This window comes from Peromyscus californicus, unplaced genomic scaffold, assembly GCF_007827085.1.
Source record: "Peromyscus californicus insignis strain IS unplaced genomic scaffold, ASM782708v3 Scaffold_20__1_contigs__length_68692818, whole genome shotgun sequence".
Classification (NCBI taxonomy): Eukaryota; Metazoa; Chordata; class Mammalia; order Rodentia; family Cricetidae; genus Peromyscus; species Peromyscus californicus.
In genome coordinates this window covers 65,659,764-65,675,651 of record NW_026294503.1, presented here as the reverse complement: position 1 = coordinate 65,675,651, position 15,888 = coordinate 65,659,764, and the positions used below count along the sequence as shown (strand labels likewise).

At 47.9% G+C, this 15,888-nt stretch overlaps 1 protein-coding gene across 10 annotated transcripts in view; it reads right to left on the bottom strand.

The window, feature by feature from the left end:
• Positions 1-9,600, bottom strand: part of Scn8a (sodium voltage-gated channel alpha subunit 8) — a 175,757-nt gene extending 166,157 nt beyond the window's left edge. For 7 of the 10 annotated variants that reach the window (XM_052749001.1, XM_052749006.1, XM_052749009.1 and 4 more), the window contains exon 1: positions 8,559-8,683. The gene's annotated coding sequence lies outside the window, so the exon portion shown is untranslated. Of the gene's footprint in view, positions 1-8,130; positions 8,192-8,558; positions 8,684-9,012 lie in introns of those variants that run through there. The other 3 variants (XM_052749004.1, XM_052749002.1, XM_052749003.1) reach the window with 3 other exon arrangements.
• Between the last annotated feature and the right edge of the window lie 6,288 nt (positions 9,601-15,888).

Here is a 15,888-nt window from a genome sequence, read left to right as displayed (position 1 = left end):
CCGTTAGCAATTAAACCCTTATCGATCATTGAATCACGAACCATTAAGAAAACCCATTCTTATTTAATATTTTGTGTTTGCTACTTAGTTAACCAGATAAGTTCATGTATCTCTCAGTGCCTGCTACACTCCTCTCCCTCAGCTGTACTTCACGACTTTTCTAGACCATGACTTCCTCTACACTCACTTTTAAGAAGTCTCTAATGGAAACCCTAACTTTTTACATTAAGTACCCCAAAACAGTAGAATATAAATTTCATCAAAAAGAGGAAAACATAGAAGAATTATGTATATCATAAAGGAAGGACTGATCTAAGATAGTCTAGAATAAGTGATCAAATCATCAAATTATTCAAAGTCCTTCTAAGTGAGCTGGGGAGACGGCTCAGCCATCAGGAACAGCCTGGCTGTTCCTCCGGAGGACCCAGGTTCCATCTCCAGCACCCACATGGCTGCTCACAACAGTCTGTAATTCCTGTAACAGAGGATCCAAAGCCTTCTCCTGGCCTTTGCAGGTACCAGGCAAGCACATGGTATAGACATACATGCAGACAAAACTCCCATACATACAAAACAAGTCAATATCTTAAAAAATAGTCTTTCTAAAAGATGACAGAAACAGTTTTGAGGGGCAGGAGGGGCTACTGTGTGTATGTGCCCAAAGAGTACTTACGGTTGTATCTATGGAGTGCATGCTGGATGGTCGGGAGACAGTAAAAGACATCTCAACCTTTTTACTTTTGAACCCTCTGCCTCTAGCAACTATTCAAGCAAGTAAATACAAAGGGTGGGTGGATTTTTAAAGCAGAATGGAAGAGAGAACACCAAGAATGTCTTTGTGGAAAGGTTCTTAAAGGGGTTAAGAACATTACCCTAGCCAGGAGGGGTGGCACAAGCCTTTAATCGCAGCACTTGGGAGGCAGAGGCAGGTGGATCTCTGAGTTCGAGGCCAGCCTGGGTTACAGAATAAGTTCCAGGACAGCCAGGGTTACACAGAGAAACTCTGTCTCAAAAAAAAAAAAAAGTTACCCCTTTTCCCATAAAGCAAGAAAATGTCCCCTAGTTTTCCTAACACAGAAATCAGGAAAAGAAAACAATATGCCATAAAGTTAACATAAAAGGTAAAACAAAACAGATTCTAACCAACAGATCCCACCTTCCTTAAGGTTCTGTACTCTGTCCAGATCAGGACCGCCGTACCCCAGATATGAGCCCAGACATGGACCCACCAGAGTCTTCAGGAGCATACACCTTGTCGTAAGGCGTGAGCAGTGCTCATATTCACACTATTGTGCCTCCCCGCCCGCTCTGATGAATACTCCCAACACTTTCCTCCCCAGTCCAAGGCCGATCTTTAAAGCATGCCATTATACTTGAGGTCACATCTTGTTATACCAAATCTTAGGAAATCCAACTGAGAATTCTGTAGCATAGGAGGTCTCTGGGTACTCTGATCTCTGAGAAAGTTCTGCCAGGCTCATTCCAACCTGCTTAATATTCCTCTGCAGTTTAATAAAAATGTACTAATTTGTTTTCATTTAAAATCGTTTTTATTCAGCTTATTGCCAAGACAAAAAGGCAGTAGTGGATGTGGCACCAGAGCTCACTACATCATCCTTAATTAAAGAACTCCTGAACAAGGAGCCAGCCACACAGCAGACAACCGCATTCACTCCCGAGACCACTGCTCAGCAAGGTAGGACAACTGCTGTCCACGGTGGTCTGCAACGGACTCCGGTCTTTACAATTAAAACAGGAAGAAATCATACATGAAAATGGATTGCTTTTCCTCTCATTATCAATTATTATCTCAATGTTAGAATTAACCTAACTAATTTCCCTGACTCCCCAAGTTCACTCTGGTGGAAATGCTAATAATCAGCTAAGAACAAACCTGGAGAAAACAGATAACTGTAATTCAGAACTTTTCTATATGTCTGCACTGCCTGGGACTCCAGAGCCTCTAACAGCATCCGAGCCGCACAGACCAACAGAGCAGGGAACGAGTCGGTTCACAGGACTTTGGAGGGATTCCATGCTCTCCATTTCTAGACCCCTGGAGAAGCCCCAGTGACTCAGGAAGCCTCTCCTTATCACTATAAGGCTATAAAGATGTTCCAAACTCTCCACATAACATGTCAGTCACATATATGCGCACGCGCCCCCCCCCCCCACACACACAAAAAAACCCCAAATCAGCTCCCAGGCCCAGCAGAGCTTCAGTCCCAAACTGAGAGTATCTCTTAGACCAGTGGTTCGTAACCTTCCTAACGCTGCGATCCTTTAAGACAGCTCCTCATGTTGTGGTGACCCCCAACCATAAAATTATTTCGTTGCTACTTCACAACTGTAATTTTGCTACTGTTATGAATCCTAGTGTAAATACCTGATATGCAACCCCCAAAGGGGTTGAGGACCATTGTCTTAGACCCTCAGGTTCCCAGTTTCTGGGCCAGTTTCCCTCACTCTGGTACATCTCTGTGCCTGAGGAAAATCTTGACCATTAACCTCTCACCTGTGCTCTCCTAGCCTAACGGCTTCCAGGAACTCCTCGTGCCCTAGCTCCCACCCCGGCAGCAACAATCCTCAGCGAGCCCCATCCTCCAACTCCTGAACCAGCCTCAACCTGGCATAAGCAAAGATGTTCCAGGTGTCAACAGCCACACTTTCCTGCAGTCCTGTCATAACACAGGTCGGCAGTGTGAGAGCTTGGAGGGGTCACCACATAAGGGCATTTATGTGCAAGACAGAGGGAGAAAGAAGCACACACAAAGGTGTGATGGTCCTTTTCAAACGCAGCTACGCTCTGACTTTCAGTGGGCAGAGGGTTAGGACAGACGCAGAAAGAGAATGCATGCTACTTCAACTACTTCTTGACACTTCTTCGGGTCATTTTCCCTCAATCTTCCTCTTCCAAAATGCTTCTTCAGAGGTACTTCTGCCTTCTTTCTGCCTATCTCAAAATCTTTCACTGTGCCCACTCACTAAGATATGTTTAGCTACCTAGGATAATGATAATTTCTTAAAATAAACCAAAACTGTTCATTTTACTTGGTTCTATGAACATCAGAATGTAACACCATTTAATGGGGGAAAGAAATCTTTAAGTGTGGATCAACCAACCCCGTAGCAGTCTGTGCTCTCTCTCAAGCCGTCCTCACGCCTGCACAACCCCACCTCTGGGCACGCTGTCTCCCTAAGCGGTAACACAGAACAAGGCCCGCCTGCCATACCTAGCTCTAAAAATCACCAGATTTGAATTTTGGTAAACAGAGTAATAATGACCAAAGGTGGGTGGTCACCTGTGTGTCCTAATAATGATACCCATTCAGACACGGCCATTCAAAGTTCACATACCAATGAAACTAAAATAAAGACAGAAGCCTCCCCAAACTCTACCACACTGATAACACCCAGCTTATGTGAGAATAATGGTGGGCCTATTCCACCTTTAGATCTGTAGATAAAAACAGCCTGTGAGTGCCGAACCAGTCCTTTGTGGTCAGGAGCCACCATAGCTTAGTTCAGGAGGGAACAAGAGAAGAATTACTTCGGAAAATGTAATGGTGTGGTATGATTTTCCTCCTCTGAAACTAGAACTGCCCATTCAGGTTAAGGCACCTGCGACCCCGCCTCCGAATCCAGACTGACATTAAGGAGCAGCTGTCTGCTTTTTGGACCACTGAAACTTAATACAGTACATATAACTAACTGAGACATACATGCAAACACCCTCTAGCCTGCTAAATCTCAGAAACAGACTTTATTTAATCCCACAAACACTGCAATGTAGACATTATTATTACTATTTTATAGATAAGGGCAATTGAAACCCAGAGAAATTAGATAGCTCGCTCAAGGTTAAAAGGCAAGTAAGTAGCCACTCAGGATTTGAACCTAGTTCTGTCTGACTCCAAGGCCCATAGATCTTACCTATGTAAAAACAGTAACTATGGCAACCAGCTGGGCCATTTCTCCTCAGTCCGTAACACAGTATTTGACTATGTGATCTAGCTGTGTCTCTGCAACTTCACAGAGACAGAAATTTCAGAGGCCTTCTCCTTTTTCTTTTCTTTTCCTATATTTATTTTCTACCCTTTTACAAACTATTTTTAGGTTAAAAAAAAAATCACTGAGCTCAACATGGCAGTCATACAACGTTTCTGCAGTCAATAAGGGCCAAAGTTCTGTTTTCTCCCTTTCACTCTTCACAGCCACGGATCTTGAGCATGGTATAGTTTCTAAGTTGGTGCCAGTTAGCAACCGTGTCCATGTCTAATACAATGCCTTACATACGAGGATCACAGATCACGGGTGACACTAGTCATCGAGCCACTGGTTGAGAAACATTGTCTTTATTCTCTAGTTAACTTGTTACATTTTAGCCAAGAGACTTTAAAAGAAAGGTTTATTCTGTGAGCGAATTCATTGAAGATAGTTTTCTGAAAATTGTTTAAAGGATTAAGAGGGAAAGTAAAGGGAAATACAACAGCTTAATGTCTGAGTCCCTGGGTCTAGTAGACCCTGAGTTTAAGAACCTGGAAGATACAGTTTGAAAGTAACTGTCACTCGAGTAACTTCTGCAAGTACGCCTTGAAATTGAAAAAGTGCACTCAAACGTGGCCAGTGCTTTTGCTGAGCATGTAAAAGTCAGGACTTCCTTCCATGCTGTTTCTGCAACCGGTGTGTGTTATTTTTATAACTGTGGCAACTACCCCCACTCTGGATAAGCTGTTTCACGCTTTCTCTACGAGATGGACTTTCTGCCCCTCTCAGTATAGCCCACAGGGGTTAAATAGCCATTAAGTAAAGCAGGTGCTTCCCGGAATTGTTACATAACCCAGCACATGAAAGACAGCTTTCTTTCCATTCACAGAACCCCTTTCTTACTTTAGGCAGCCATGCTTCTTTGCATTCTTTCCAAATAGGTGGAGCATCTTATCAATTCTCTACAAAATGTTGTCTCACTTGTCTTAGTCGCAAGCATGTGAAAGACATTTGCCCCTTCCAGAGTTCCGATGTATGTCCTTCAGTGTTATACATGCTATCTTTTAAGAGAGATTAAAGTATTTCAACAACTGTGCATGAACTAGTTTCATCCATGTTGTTAGTGAGTTCCCTACCAAGTATTCAAAGCAGAGTTGTCCTATAAGAAGGGTTCCCAGGTGAGGCAAGAGGCTGAACATGCTGAATTCTATGCTCCTTTTTTTTTTTTTTTTTTGGTTTCTCTGTGTAGCTTTGGAGCCTTTCCTGGAACTCGCTCTGTAGACCAGGCTGGCCTTGAACTCACAGAGATCTGCCTGGCTCTGCCTCCCAAGTGCTAGGATTAAAGGTATGCACCACCACTACCCAGCGATGCTCCCCCTTCTTAATTTATGATTTTAAACACATTTTAGACCAACCTACCCTAGTGACACAATGGATTACAAGCTAGCCTGCTGAGCCCCTCTCCCAGCTCACTATTCAGATCAACCTGGCAAAGATGCCCTTCAGATTCAACTTAACTTGGTAAGCTATCTAATTGCTTCTGACGAAGACCAAATTACTGTAATATTAACAGTTTCTTGCTCTTTGAAATGACAACAATGTGCTGAAATCATGCCGTCAGCAGAATGTATGCCTTACCTATGGATCTGTGGCAGCCTATAAAGCATTGCTCCGTGAGGGGCAAACCCAAATGAGGAGTTACGTGGGAGTAAGAAAGATGTGATAACTAGACCTTCAACCTCAAGTACAACCCGGCTGTGCATGCACAGGCAGATCCACACCCACAGGAAAGCCTGCTGCTCATACACCAGACCCAGTCCCTTCCAGCCTGGGACGTCAGCACGCAAGCCAGGGAGCTGTCCATTCAGCACCACAGCCGGCCCCTTCTAGTTCCAGCACAAAGCGAAAGAAAAGGCCAGACCTGAGGAGAGGGGGTGGAGGGAATTACTGAGGGTCCTCCTTCAAGACAGCAACTACATGGCTACTCATTTTTAAATATACTATATCCCAAGTCATTATCCTTTATTAATTTAAAAGAAAAGATTCCAAATATCTGTATGAAAGTTGACAAAAACCTCAAATGAAAACCAAAAGCATATAAAGTCAGCCTCCCAAGCTGACCCCAAGAAACCAGTAACTAACTGGCCTGCACCATCATGAACTGCTTTACAATACCCACCACGTCCCAGTAAGAGACATCACATCCACACACATCAGATGTTCTGAGAACACAGAACATGCTTGCAGCCCTCTCCAGAGAGCTTCGATTTCTAGGACAGACAGAATGCTCACAGAACACCAAACCATCGCTACCCCCACACACAGCAATCAAATCCTCTTTCAGGGAGAACTGAAGGCCTTATGGGTCATGAGTTCCAAAGGAAAATGCTGCAGTATTTCCAGAGCTGGGTTACTGACAATATGCTAAAAGCGTTCAGCATTTTAAGTCCGAATCCCCAGCTCTGCCACCCTGGTACTGACTAGCAATGCTGTCCAGCCATTTGCATTACACATCAAAAACAATTTTTTTGAGGAAAGAAAAAGGCTCCCTCCCCCATATCTCCTAATGCACATGGAGAAAAGGGAAGAGAGCCTGGGAGACAGTGAAAAATCTACCACACCCGAAATCTCCTTGGAAAGCTAAGACAACCCCCGGTCCTAGCACACATACCCCTCTAAAGAATCTCTGGGTTTAAACTCGAGAAAACAGTTATAAAAAGCTCTCTCTCCCCCTTTGCCCCTGACGGCCCTCACCCACACTTCCTGCTTCCTACCCCTGCCCTTCTGGATGCCCACTGTGCATTAAAAGCAGCTCCCCCTGTGCAGCGGAGCTTTGCAGCGTGATTATTTCTCCCTGCCCCTGAGTTTGGCCAGATGCAACGCAAAGTTTCTTCTATGTCCCCCAACAGATGACATAGATTAGGAACACGGATGCGAATCTTGGAACCTCCAGTTATAAAATGTATTCCCCCGTGCTTAAAAAAAAAAACTGCAGTGTAAGTGAGGAAGAGGGCATAGGGCGGAGGAGTTGGAAAGGAGGCACAGTTTGGAGAATTCCTATTTATTAGGCTGAAAAATGATTCCCACACCATCCAAACTCGAAGCTAGGGACAGTGAAGGGGTCTGACAGCCCCTAGTAGCGCCCGGAAAGTTAACTGCCAAGTCTCCACCGGTGGTTGCAACGGAGAGGATGGAGCGGAGCTCCCCGGTGAAATGCAGAGGTTTGACGGTCCCCAAGGTACCAAGAGCAAAGTAGAGAGGAAGGGTCCAAGCCGTGGAGCTGGGCAAACAGTTCTGTATCCCAACGCTAACGAGAGAAGCCCAGGGTGCTGCTGCCCGTGGTAAGGTGGGGGAGGGAAGGGAGCAAGGAGAGGAACCAGCTCTGCATAGGGTGGCGTAGGGGTGGGGGTGGGGGAAGGGGATATTCTGAAAGTGATGTACTCTGATGCAGGAATCCTAGCCTGCCAAGGAAGGTCGCGGGGGGCTCCAACACAGCCCCTGAGCACCCTGATGAGAGGGGCACTGATACAGCCGAGTAAAGGAGTAAAGGACAGTAGGTGTCCTGACTGCCTCACGAACCCAGGAGTCCCCCGGCTTCTGCAGTTGGTAGCAATGTGGAGCTGGATGAGGGAGGATTCAGTAAGGACTGGGGGAGGGGGCAGAGCTGAGGGGCTGCAGAGCAGCCTCAGAGCCCCGGTTGGGCTGGCACTGGTGGGGGGGGGGGGGGGCTGGGTGCCGGCTGCAGCAGTTGAGGGGGTTGCCGGGGCAAGCCCACGTCCCCGGCGCGACCGGGAGACCTGGAGGGTAAAGGTGCCCAGAGGTGGGAGCCGGTGGTGCCCCCTTCTCCTCGGGAGCCCTCGGCAAAACACCGTAGAAGGGGGGGGGGGGGGGGGCGCAAGACTTCCAAACACCCGTTCCAAAACACCAAAGGGCAGGAACCCCCGCTCCACGGCCCCGCGAGCCCCGGTGAGCCCCGTGAGAGCGAGCCCCGCGGCCCGCGAGCCGCGCCGTGCGCTCTGCGGCAAAGCTCCGGGCTGGAGAGGGGCGAGCCCGCTCCAGGGTCCCGGGGCGAGAGGGGGAAGCCCGGGCCGAGGAGCGGCGCCGGGCCGGGGGTCTGGGGGTGGGAGCTCCGGGGCGACTTACGGCGGCGGCGGCGGCGGCGGGCGAGGCGGCGGGCGAGGCGGCGGCGGCGGCCCTAGCGCGGGGCCCGGGAGGCGCGGCCGGACTGCAGAGGCGCCGAGGCTGCGGCGGGCGGGACTGCGGTGGGCGCCATCTTGGAGCGCTCCCCGCGCCCGCCCCCCGCGCCGCGCGAGCCCTTGCATAATTGATGACTCGCGCCGCGCGCGCCCCCGCCGCGCGCGCCCCCGCCGCCGGTTTCCCACCCGGCCCCCCCACCCCCCACCTCCCCTCCTCCTCCTGCTGCTGCTGCCCGCGCGACCCTCCGCGCGCGCCCCCCGCCCGCGGCCCCCGCGCCCGCCCTGCCCTGCCCTGCCCTGCCCTGCCGCCCGCTCCCCCGCGGCCCCCGCGCCCGCCCGCCCGCCCGCCCGCCCATCCGTCCCGCGGCCACCTACCCTGCCGGGCGCGCCCGCCCGACCGCCCGACCGCCCGCCCGCCTGCCTGCCTTCTCGCTACCGGCTCGCCCGCCTGCGTCCCCGCGCTCCGGACTGGATGCGCGCCGGAGCCCGGCCGGCAGGGGGCGCCGCGCCCGAGCGCCAGCCAGCGTCCCCGGGCCCGCCTCCGCGACGCCCCCGCCGGCCCGGCCAGCACCGGCGTCGACACCCGAAAAGGTGCTCGCTCTGCGGCCCTGGTCAATGACAAGCCTCCCTCTCTCCTCCTCCCCGCCCCCCTCCTCGCTCCTGGGCACACTCGGTCACCGTGCAGCCGCAGCTGAAGTTTCTGGCGGATCGACTCGATCTTGGGTCAACCGAGAGTTGCAACGCGGCAAATGGCAGCCAGGGTTGCCACCCGGGGCCTGTTCCGAGTGGCAAGAGACGCTGCTCCCCGGCAGCTTAGAGGTCACCTTACCCTCTCCGAACTCAGTGGGTCGCTCTGTGGAGTTGGCATGAGCCTCTGAACTGCTTCTGCCACATGCCTGGGGATCTACACGGTGAAGACGAGAACTCCCAGCGCTGTGTCTCTAATGCAAATTCAGTGGAGACGGAATAGCACCTCTTTCACTAAGCACTGGCGGGTGACAACCTGTCCAAACCTCGGTGTTCTGTCACTAAGAGGGAGCAGTCAATCACAAGCATCAGACTGATAGCTTTATTGTAGACACTAAAGGGGGAAAGCATTTACCCTGTTCTAACGCAGACCAGCACAGACTGCCGCATAATGTGCCCACTGCATGCATTTTACAGTAGCTTTCTTGAGATATATTTGGCACACAATAAGCTGCATGTGTAGAATATACAGTTTTGACATGAGTATGCGTGCAGGAGCTCCTCCATAAGGTGATGGGCACACCCAGGGGGTCCGGGCGTTTCTTTGCAATCCCTCCCTGCGTTGCCCACCCACGCACACTCTCCCCCAGGCAACCACGGATCTTCTATTACCGTACATTAGTTTTCATGTTCCAGAACTAATGGGATCATACAGTATGAACTTTTTTTTGGGGGGGGGGTAGGGGTGTAGGACTCTTCTCTCAGCATGATTATTCTGAGGTTATTTTGTTGTTGCCTGTCAGGTGTTCATTTCTTCTTCCTGCTGGGCAGCACTCATCATGGAGGGACATACCACAATTTTAATCCACTTACTTACGGGTGGCATTTAGACTAAGGCTAGATTTTTGCTTGCTACAAATGAAAAGCTGCTATGAACACGGTGTACATCTTTGTATGGAAGCATGGCCTTCCTTCTCTGGGCATAAATAAATACCTAGGAATGAAATGACTGGATCCTCTTGGGTTGTGCTTGACAAGTTAAGGAAAGTCCAGGGGCCACAGGTGTGTTCGATGGGTACAGCGCTTGCCCAACATGCACAAAGGCCTGCGTCGAATCCCCAACACCCACCACATAAACCGTTCAAGGTCATTCTCACCCACATAACAAGTCTCCAGCTACAGGAGGCCATGCCTTTCAAAACCAAAATAACAAAGAGAGGAAAGGAAGTTCTGAACTGCTTTTCAAAGTGCTGATGCCATTTTACATTCCCGCTAGCGGCCCAGTAGGACCTTAGTGCCCCATATCCTCATCAGCACCTGGCATGACCAGTCTTTTTAATTTTAGCTGTTGTACTAGTATGATGGATTTATTATCCGACAGTGGTGTTAGCTCCTGCTTTACTAATGACTAAACATGTTAAATGTCTTGGCTCAGCAAATTCTCCTGGTTGAAGTTATCTATTCAAGTCTTCCATACTTTGGAGGATGTTTTCTTATTGAATTTTGAGAGCTATTTGTATATTATGGATACACATCTTTGTTGTTGGTTGGTCTTTAGTCTTTTGGGGGATCCTCCACTCAGCTCCCAAATACACACACAGGCTTATTTTTAATTATAAATGCTTGGCTTTAGCTTGGCTTGTTGCTAGCCAGCTTTTCTTAAATTAACCCCTCTGTTTTTCAACTCGGGGCTTTTCCTGTTCTCTTCTATAAATCTTACTCTTACTCTGTGGCTTGTTGTGTAGCTGGGTGGATGGCCCCTGGTGTCCTTCCTCTGGCTCCTTCTTCTTCAGTCCCTTCTTCCCAGATTTCTCCTATATATTCTCTCTGCCTGCCAGTCCTGCCTTGCTATTGGCTGTTCAGTTCTTTATTAGACCCATCAGGTGTTTTAGGCAGGCACAGTAACATAGCTTCACAGAGTTAAACATATGCAACAAATAAAAAAAAAAAAAACACACCTTAAAATAATATTCCCCAACACATCTTCTAACAGGTACATACATGATTGGCAAATATTATTTCCTAGTATGGACATATATTTAAGTCTCTTGACAAAGTAATTCCAAAAATAAAGGCTCTTAAGTTTTGTGAAGTCCAATTTATTTCTTCTTCTTCTTCTTCTTCTTCTTCTTCTTCTTCTTCTTCTTCTTCTTCTTCTTCTTCTTCTTCCTTCTTCTTCCTTCTTCTTCCTTCTTTCTTCTCCTCCTCCTCCTCCTCCTCCTCCTCCTCCTCCTCCTCCTCCTCCTCCTCTTTTTCTATGGACCATGTTTTAAGCAGATGTTTAAGACTCTAGTCTGGATTCTGTTCTTCATGTGCATGTCTACCTGACTTTGTTTATGTTTGCTTTAAAATAAACCTTGAAATTGGCCAGTTGAGGCCCTTTTCCAGGCTGAAGATCTTGTGCAGGGGTGTAGCACAGGTATAGCATGATGAGACCCTGGATTTCATATGTACAAAAACAAACCAAGCAGCCTGGGCTTGTGGCGAGCCCGCAGTGCCCGCACTGGGGAGGCCAAGACACACGGATCAGGATGACAGCTTGGAGGCCGGCACCTCATTTTCTCTCACTCTGTTCTTTCTCCAAGGCTGGCGCTTCAACTCTAGGTCCTTCACGTTTGCCTACAAACTTTGGAATCTGTCAAGTTCTACAAAACAAGAAATCACTGGAATTTTCATCAAAATTGCATTAAATTTACAGCACTCAACTTTGGGGAAACTTCTATGACAACAGAACCAGCTCTTCCATTTCAGCGTTCTTGTGCTCTGCTGAGGGCTCCGAGTGTCCTGTGACTTTTCAGGAGACAGGTCTTGCTCGCCTTTCTAGGATTCCTTCCTAAATATTTTGTATTTGTGTGTGTGGCGTGTCGCTTCTTTGTATATTTCAGTTTCTTATTATTCCTTGGAAGTATACAGAAGTACAGCTGATCTTTCTGTATTTTACAAGTGCGCTAACTTGATATCAGATTACCCACAGGAAACACCACAAGACTGGACCCATTCGCATTCTTCTACAGAAGGGGAGGACGGCTCTGGAGGTCCATCAGTCTTTCCCCTTCCATATACAAGTGGATCCATATACAAGTGGATAACAACTGCTGAAGTGGAGTGGGGTGGGTTGCTGAGGTGAGGTGGGTGGGTGGAGTGGGGTGGTTTGCTGGGGTAGGGTGGAGTGGTGGGGTAGGGTGGGTTGGTGGAGTGGGGTGGGTTGCTGGGGTAGGGTGGAGTGTGGGGTGGGGTGGGTTGCTGATATGGGGTGGATTGGTGGGGTGGGATTGGTGGGGTGAGGTGGGGTGGGTTGGAGGGGTGGGGTGAGGTGGGGTGGGTTGGAGGGGTGGGGTGAGGTGGGTTGCTGGGGTGGGGTGGGTTGCTGGGGTGGGTGCACAATTTTTCTTCAGTAGTTTAGCTGCCTGCAAGCTGCCCAAGCTCCAGGTAAACTTACTGGTTCACCAAATTGGGAGGAATCGGTTCTTCAAGCTATCGTCATCCTCTCTGTCTAGGATGAATAAAAGTAGACTCCCTAAAAAGCCCCAAAGCATGTATCATTTACAAATGAACACAGTTTTGTTTGTTTTTTAAAAAGTTTTTATTATTTATTTAATGTGTATGGGTTTTGTGGTGGTTTGAATGAAAATGGACTCAGATGTTTGAATATTTGGTGGCCAGCTGATATAACTGTTTGGCAAGGATTGTTAGAAGAGGTGTGTCACTGGGAGTGGACTTTGGGAGTTGTGTTTTGTTTTGTTTGTTTTTTGGAGACAGGGTTTCTCTGTGTAGTTTTGGTGCCTGTCCTGGAACTTGTTCTGTAGACCAGGCTAGCCTCAAACTCACAGAGATCTGCCTCCCAAGTGCTGGATTAAAGGCATGCACCACCACCACCCGGCTGGACTTTGGGGTTTTAAAAGTTGTGATCTTCCCAGTTAGCTCTCTCTCGGGGCAGACCAGAATGTTAGCTCTCAGCTACTGCTCCAGCGCCATACCTACGTGCCTGCTGCCTGCCATGATGATCATAAACTAAACTAACCCTTGAAGTGGTAAGTCCCAATAAACTCTTTCTTCTGTAAGTTGCCATGGTCGTGGTGTCTCTTCACAGCAACAGAAAAGTAACTAAAACATAGGCATATATCTATTTCATCTAAGTTGTTAAATTTATGAGCATAAAATTGTTCATATCACTTGGTTATTCTTTTATCATCTATACAATTTATAATGATGTTATCTCTCATTCCTGATATTTATTGGTCATTTATCTCTCTGTCTGTCTCTGTCTATCTGTCTCTCTCCTCTCCTCTCCCTTCTTCCCTCTCCCCTCTCCCCCTTTGGTAAGCACTTTCCTGTTTCTGTTGGCTTTTCTTAAAATATGTACGATCTGGCTTTGTGTATCAACTTGACACAAGCTAGAGTCATCAGAAGAAGGAGCCTCAGCTGAGGAAATGCCTCTGTGAGATCCAGCTGTAAGGCATTTTCTCAATTAGTAATCAATAGGGGATGGCCCAGCCCATGTGGGTGTGGCCATCCCTTGGCTGGTGGTCCTGGGTTCTATAAAAAAGCAGGCTGAGCAAGTCTTGAGGAGCAAGCCAGTAAGCAGCACCCCTCCATGGCCTCTGCATTCGCTCTTGCCTCCAGGTTCCTGCCCTGTTTGAGTTTCTGTCCTGACTTCCTCCATGATGGACTCTGGAAGTATGAGCCAAATAAACCCTTTCCTCCCCAACTTGCTCTTTGGTCATGGTGTTTCATCAAAGCAATAGAGACCCTGACTAAGACAAGAAACTTGTACAGTCTGTCATGGACTCCCACTCTGGGTTCATTTCCTTTCATTTGTTTATTTAGAATTTCACTTGCTCAGCCTCTACTTCCCCCAGTTTCTTAAGCCTGAGGCCACTGGTCTGTAGCTGAAGTTTTCCTCTGTCCTGCATGGTCCGCAGCTGCTCAGACCCAAGTAAACACACAGAGGTTTTATTAATTAAAACTGCTCAGCCATTAGCTCAGACTTACTGTCTAGCTCTTACACTTAACTCAGCCCACTTCTATCTGTCTCAATCTATATGTCGCCACATTTTCCGTGACTTTACCTGTGTGCCATTACATGCTGCTCCCTAGACAGTGGGCTGGTGTCTCCTGACCCAGCCTTCCTCTTCCCAGAATTCTCCTTGTCTGCTTATCCTACCTATACTTCCTGCCTGGCTACTGGCCAATCAGTGTTTTAAACCAGTGTACAAAAGCATTATCCCACAGCATTGGTCTCAGTCCATTCTTTTCTAAGCTAGGCTTTTATTGCCACAGATTCCTCCCTAGGTACTGCTTTAGCTGCATCTCACAAATTTTGATATGTTGGATTTTCATTTAAATTCCATTAAGATTACTTTACAATTTCATTTCACTCTTATGCTATTTAGAAATGTATTATCTAGTTTTGAAATATTCAAGGACTTCCCACATAACTTTCTGTTGTCTGTTTCTAATTCCATTGCATTGTTCTCTGTGGCCATGGTTTGTGTGGCTTCAAAGCTTGTAATTTTTGAGACTTATTTCATGACTCAGAAGATCCTTCTAAGCAAATGTCCCATGAGTACTTGAGAAGAGTGTATCCTCCACTGTTGTGAATACCCAATAGACGTCAGTTAGGTCAAAGCAATGGGTAGAGCCACTCCTGTATCCTTCTGATTCCCTTCACCAGCTCTATTACTTATTGAGAAATGTATGAGTGTGGTTATGGCATGATATTTCTATGTTTTTTTTTCTGAGACAGGGTTTCTCTGTGTAGCCCTGGCTGTCCTGAAACTCACTCTGTAGACCAGAGTGGCCTTGAACTCACAGAGATCTACCTGCCTCTGCCTCCTGAGTGCTTGGATTAAAGGTGTGCACCACAGTAGTTGGATGAGGTTTCTAGCACAACAATTAGGGTGTTTGGCCATCCCATCACCAGAGTAGGTCAGTTCGGGCTGTCTCTCGACCACTGCCAGCAGTCTGTTGTGTGGGTATCTTTGTGGATTTCTATGGGCCTCTCTAGCACTTTGCTTCTTCCTATTCTCATGTGGTCTTTATTTACCATGGTCTCCTATTCCTTATTCTCCCTCTCTGTTGTTGATCCAGCTGGAATCTGGATGCAGAGATCCATGACTAGGCCCCGGGTGGATCTCTGGGAGTCCAATTAGCGAGAATGAGGAGGGTTTATATGAGCGAGAATTGTTGAGACCAAGGTTGGATAAAGCACAGGGACAAATAGCCAAATGAATGGAAACACATGAACTATGAACCAATGGCTGAGGGGTCCCCACTGGATCAGGCCCTCTGAACGGATGAGACAGTTGATTGGCTTGATCTGTTTGGGAGGCACCCAGGCAGTGGGACCAGATCTTGTGCTCATTGCATGAGTTGGCTGTTTGAAACCTGGGGCCTATGCAGGATTGTTTGGCTCGGCCTGGGAGGAGGGGACTAGACCTACCTGGACTGAGTCTACCAGGTTGACCTCAGTCTGTGGGGAAGGCTTTGCCCTGGAGGAGATGGGAATGGGGGGGGGGGGTTGGGGGGAAGGTGAGGGGGACGGGAGGGGGGAGAACAAGGGAATCTGTGGCTGATATGTAGAACTGAATTGTATTGCAAAATAAATTAATAAAAAAAAAAAAAAAAAAAAGGTGTGCACCACACCTGGCTCTATATTATTGTTTTGACTTAGCCTTTTCATCCCTCTATATTTAAAATGGACTTTGTGCTATTCAACAGAATAAAGAGAAAACAAATAGAATGGGAGAAAATATTTGCAAAAAGTTTTATCCAATAAGTGGTCAACATCCAACATATAGAAGGAACTCAAAGCAGTCTACAGCAAGAAAACAAGTGACCCGATCAATGGGTGAATAGGACCTGAATGGACTGGTTTTGTTGGGTTTGGTTTTGTTGTTGTTGAATTTTGGGTGGTTTGTTTTTTTTTTTTGTTTTTTTTTTTTTTTTGGCTTCCTGGGGAACCAGCCCCCAGCAGGGCAGGGCTCAAAGGGAAGCCACAGAGACAGAGCATACTAAG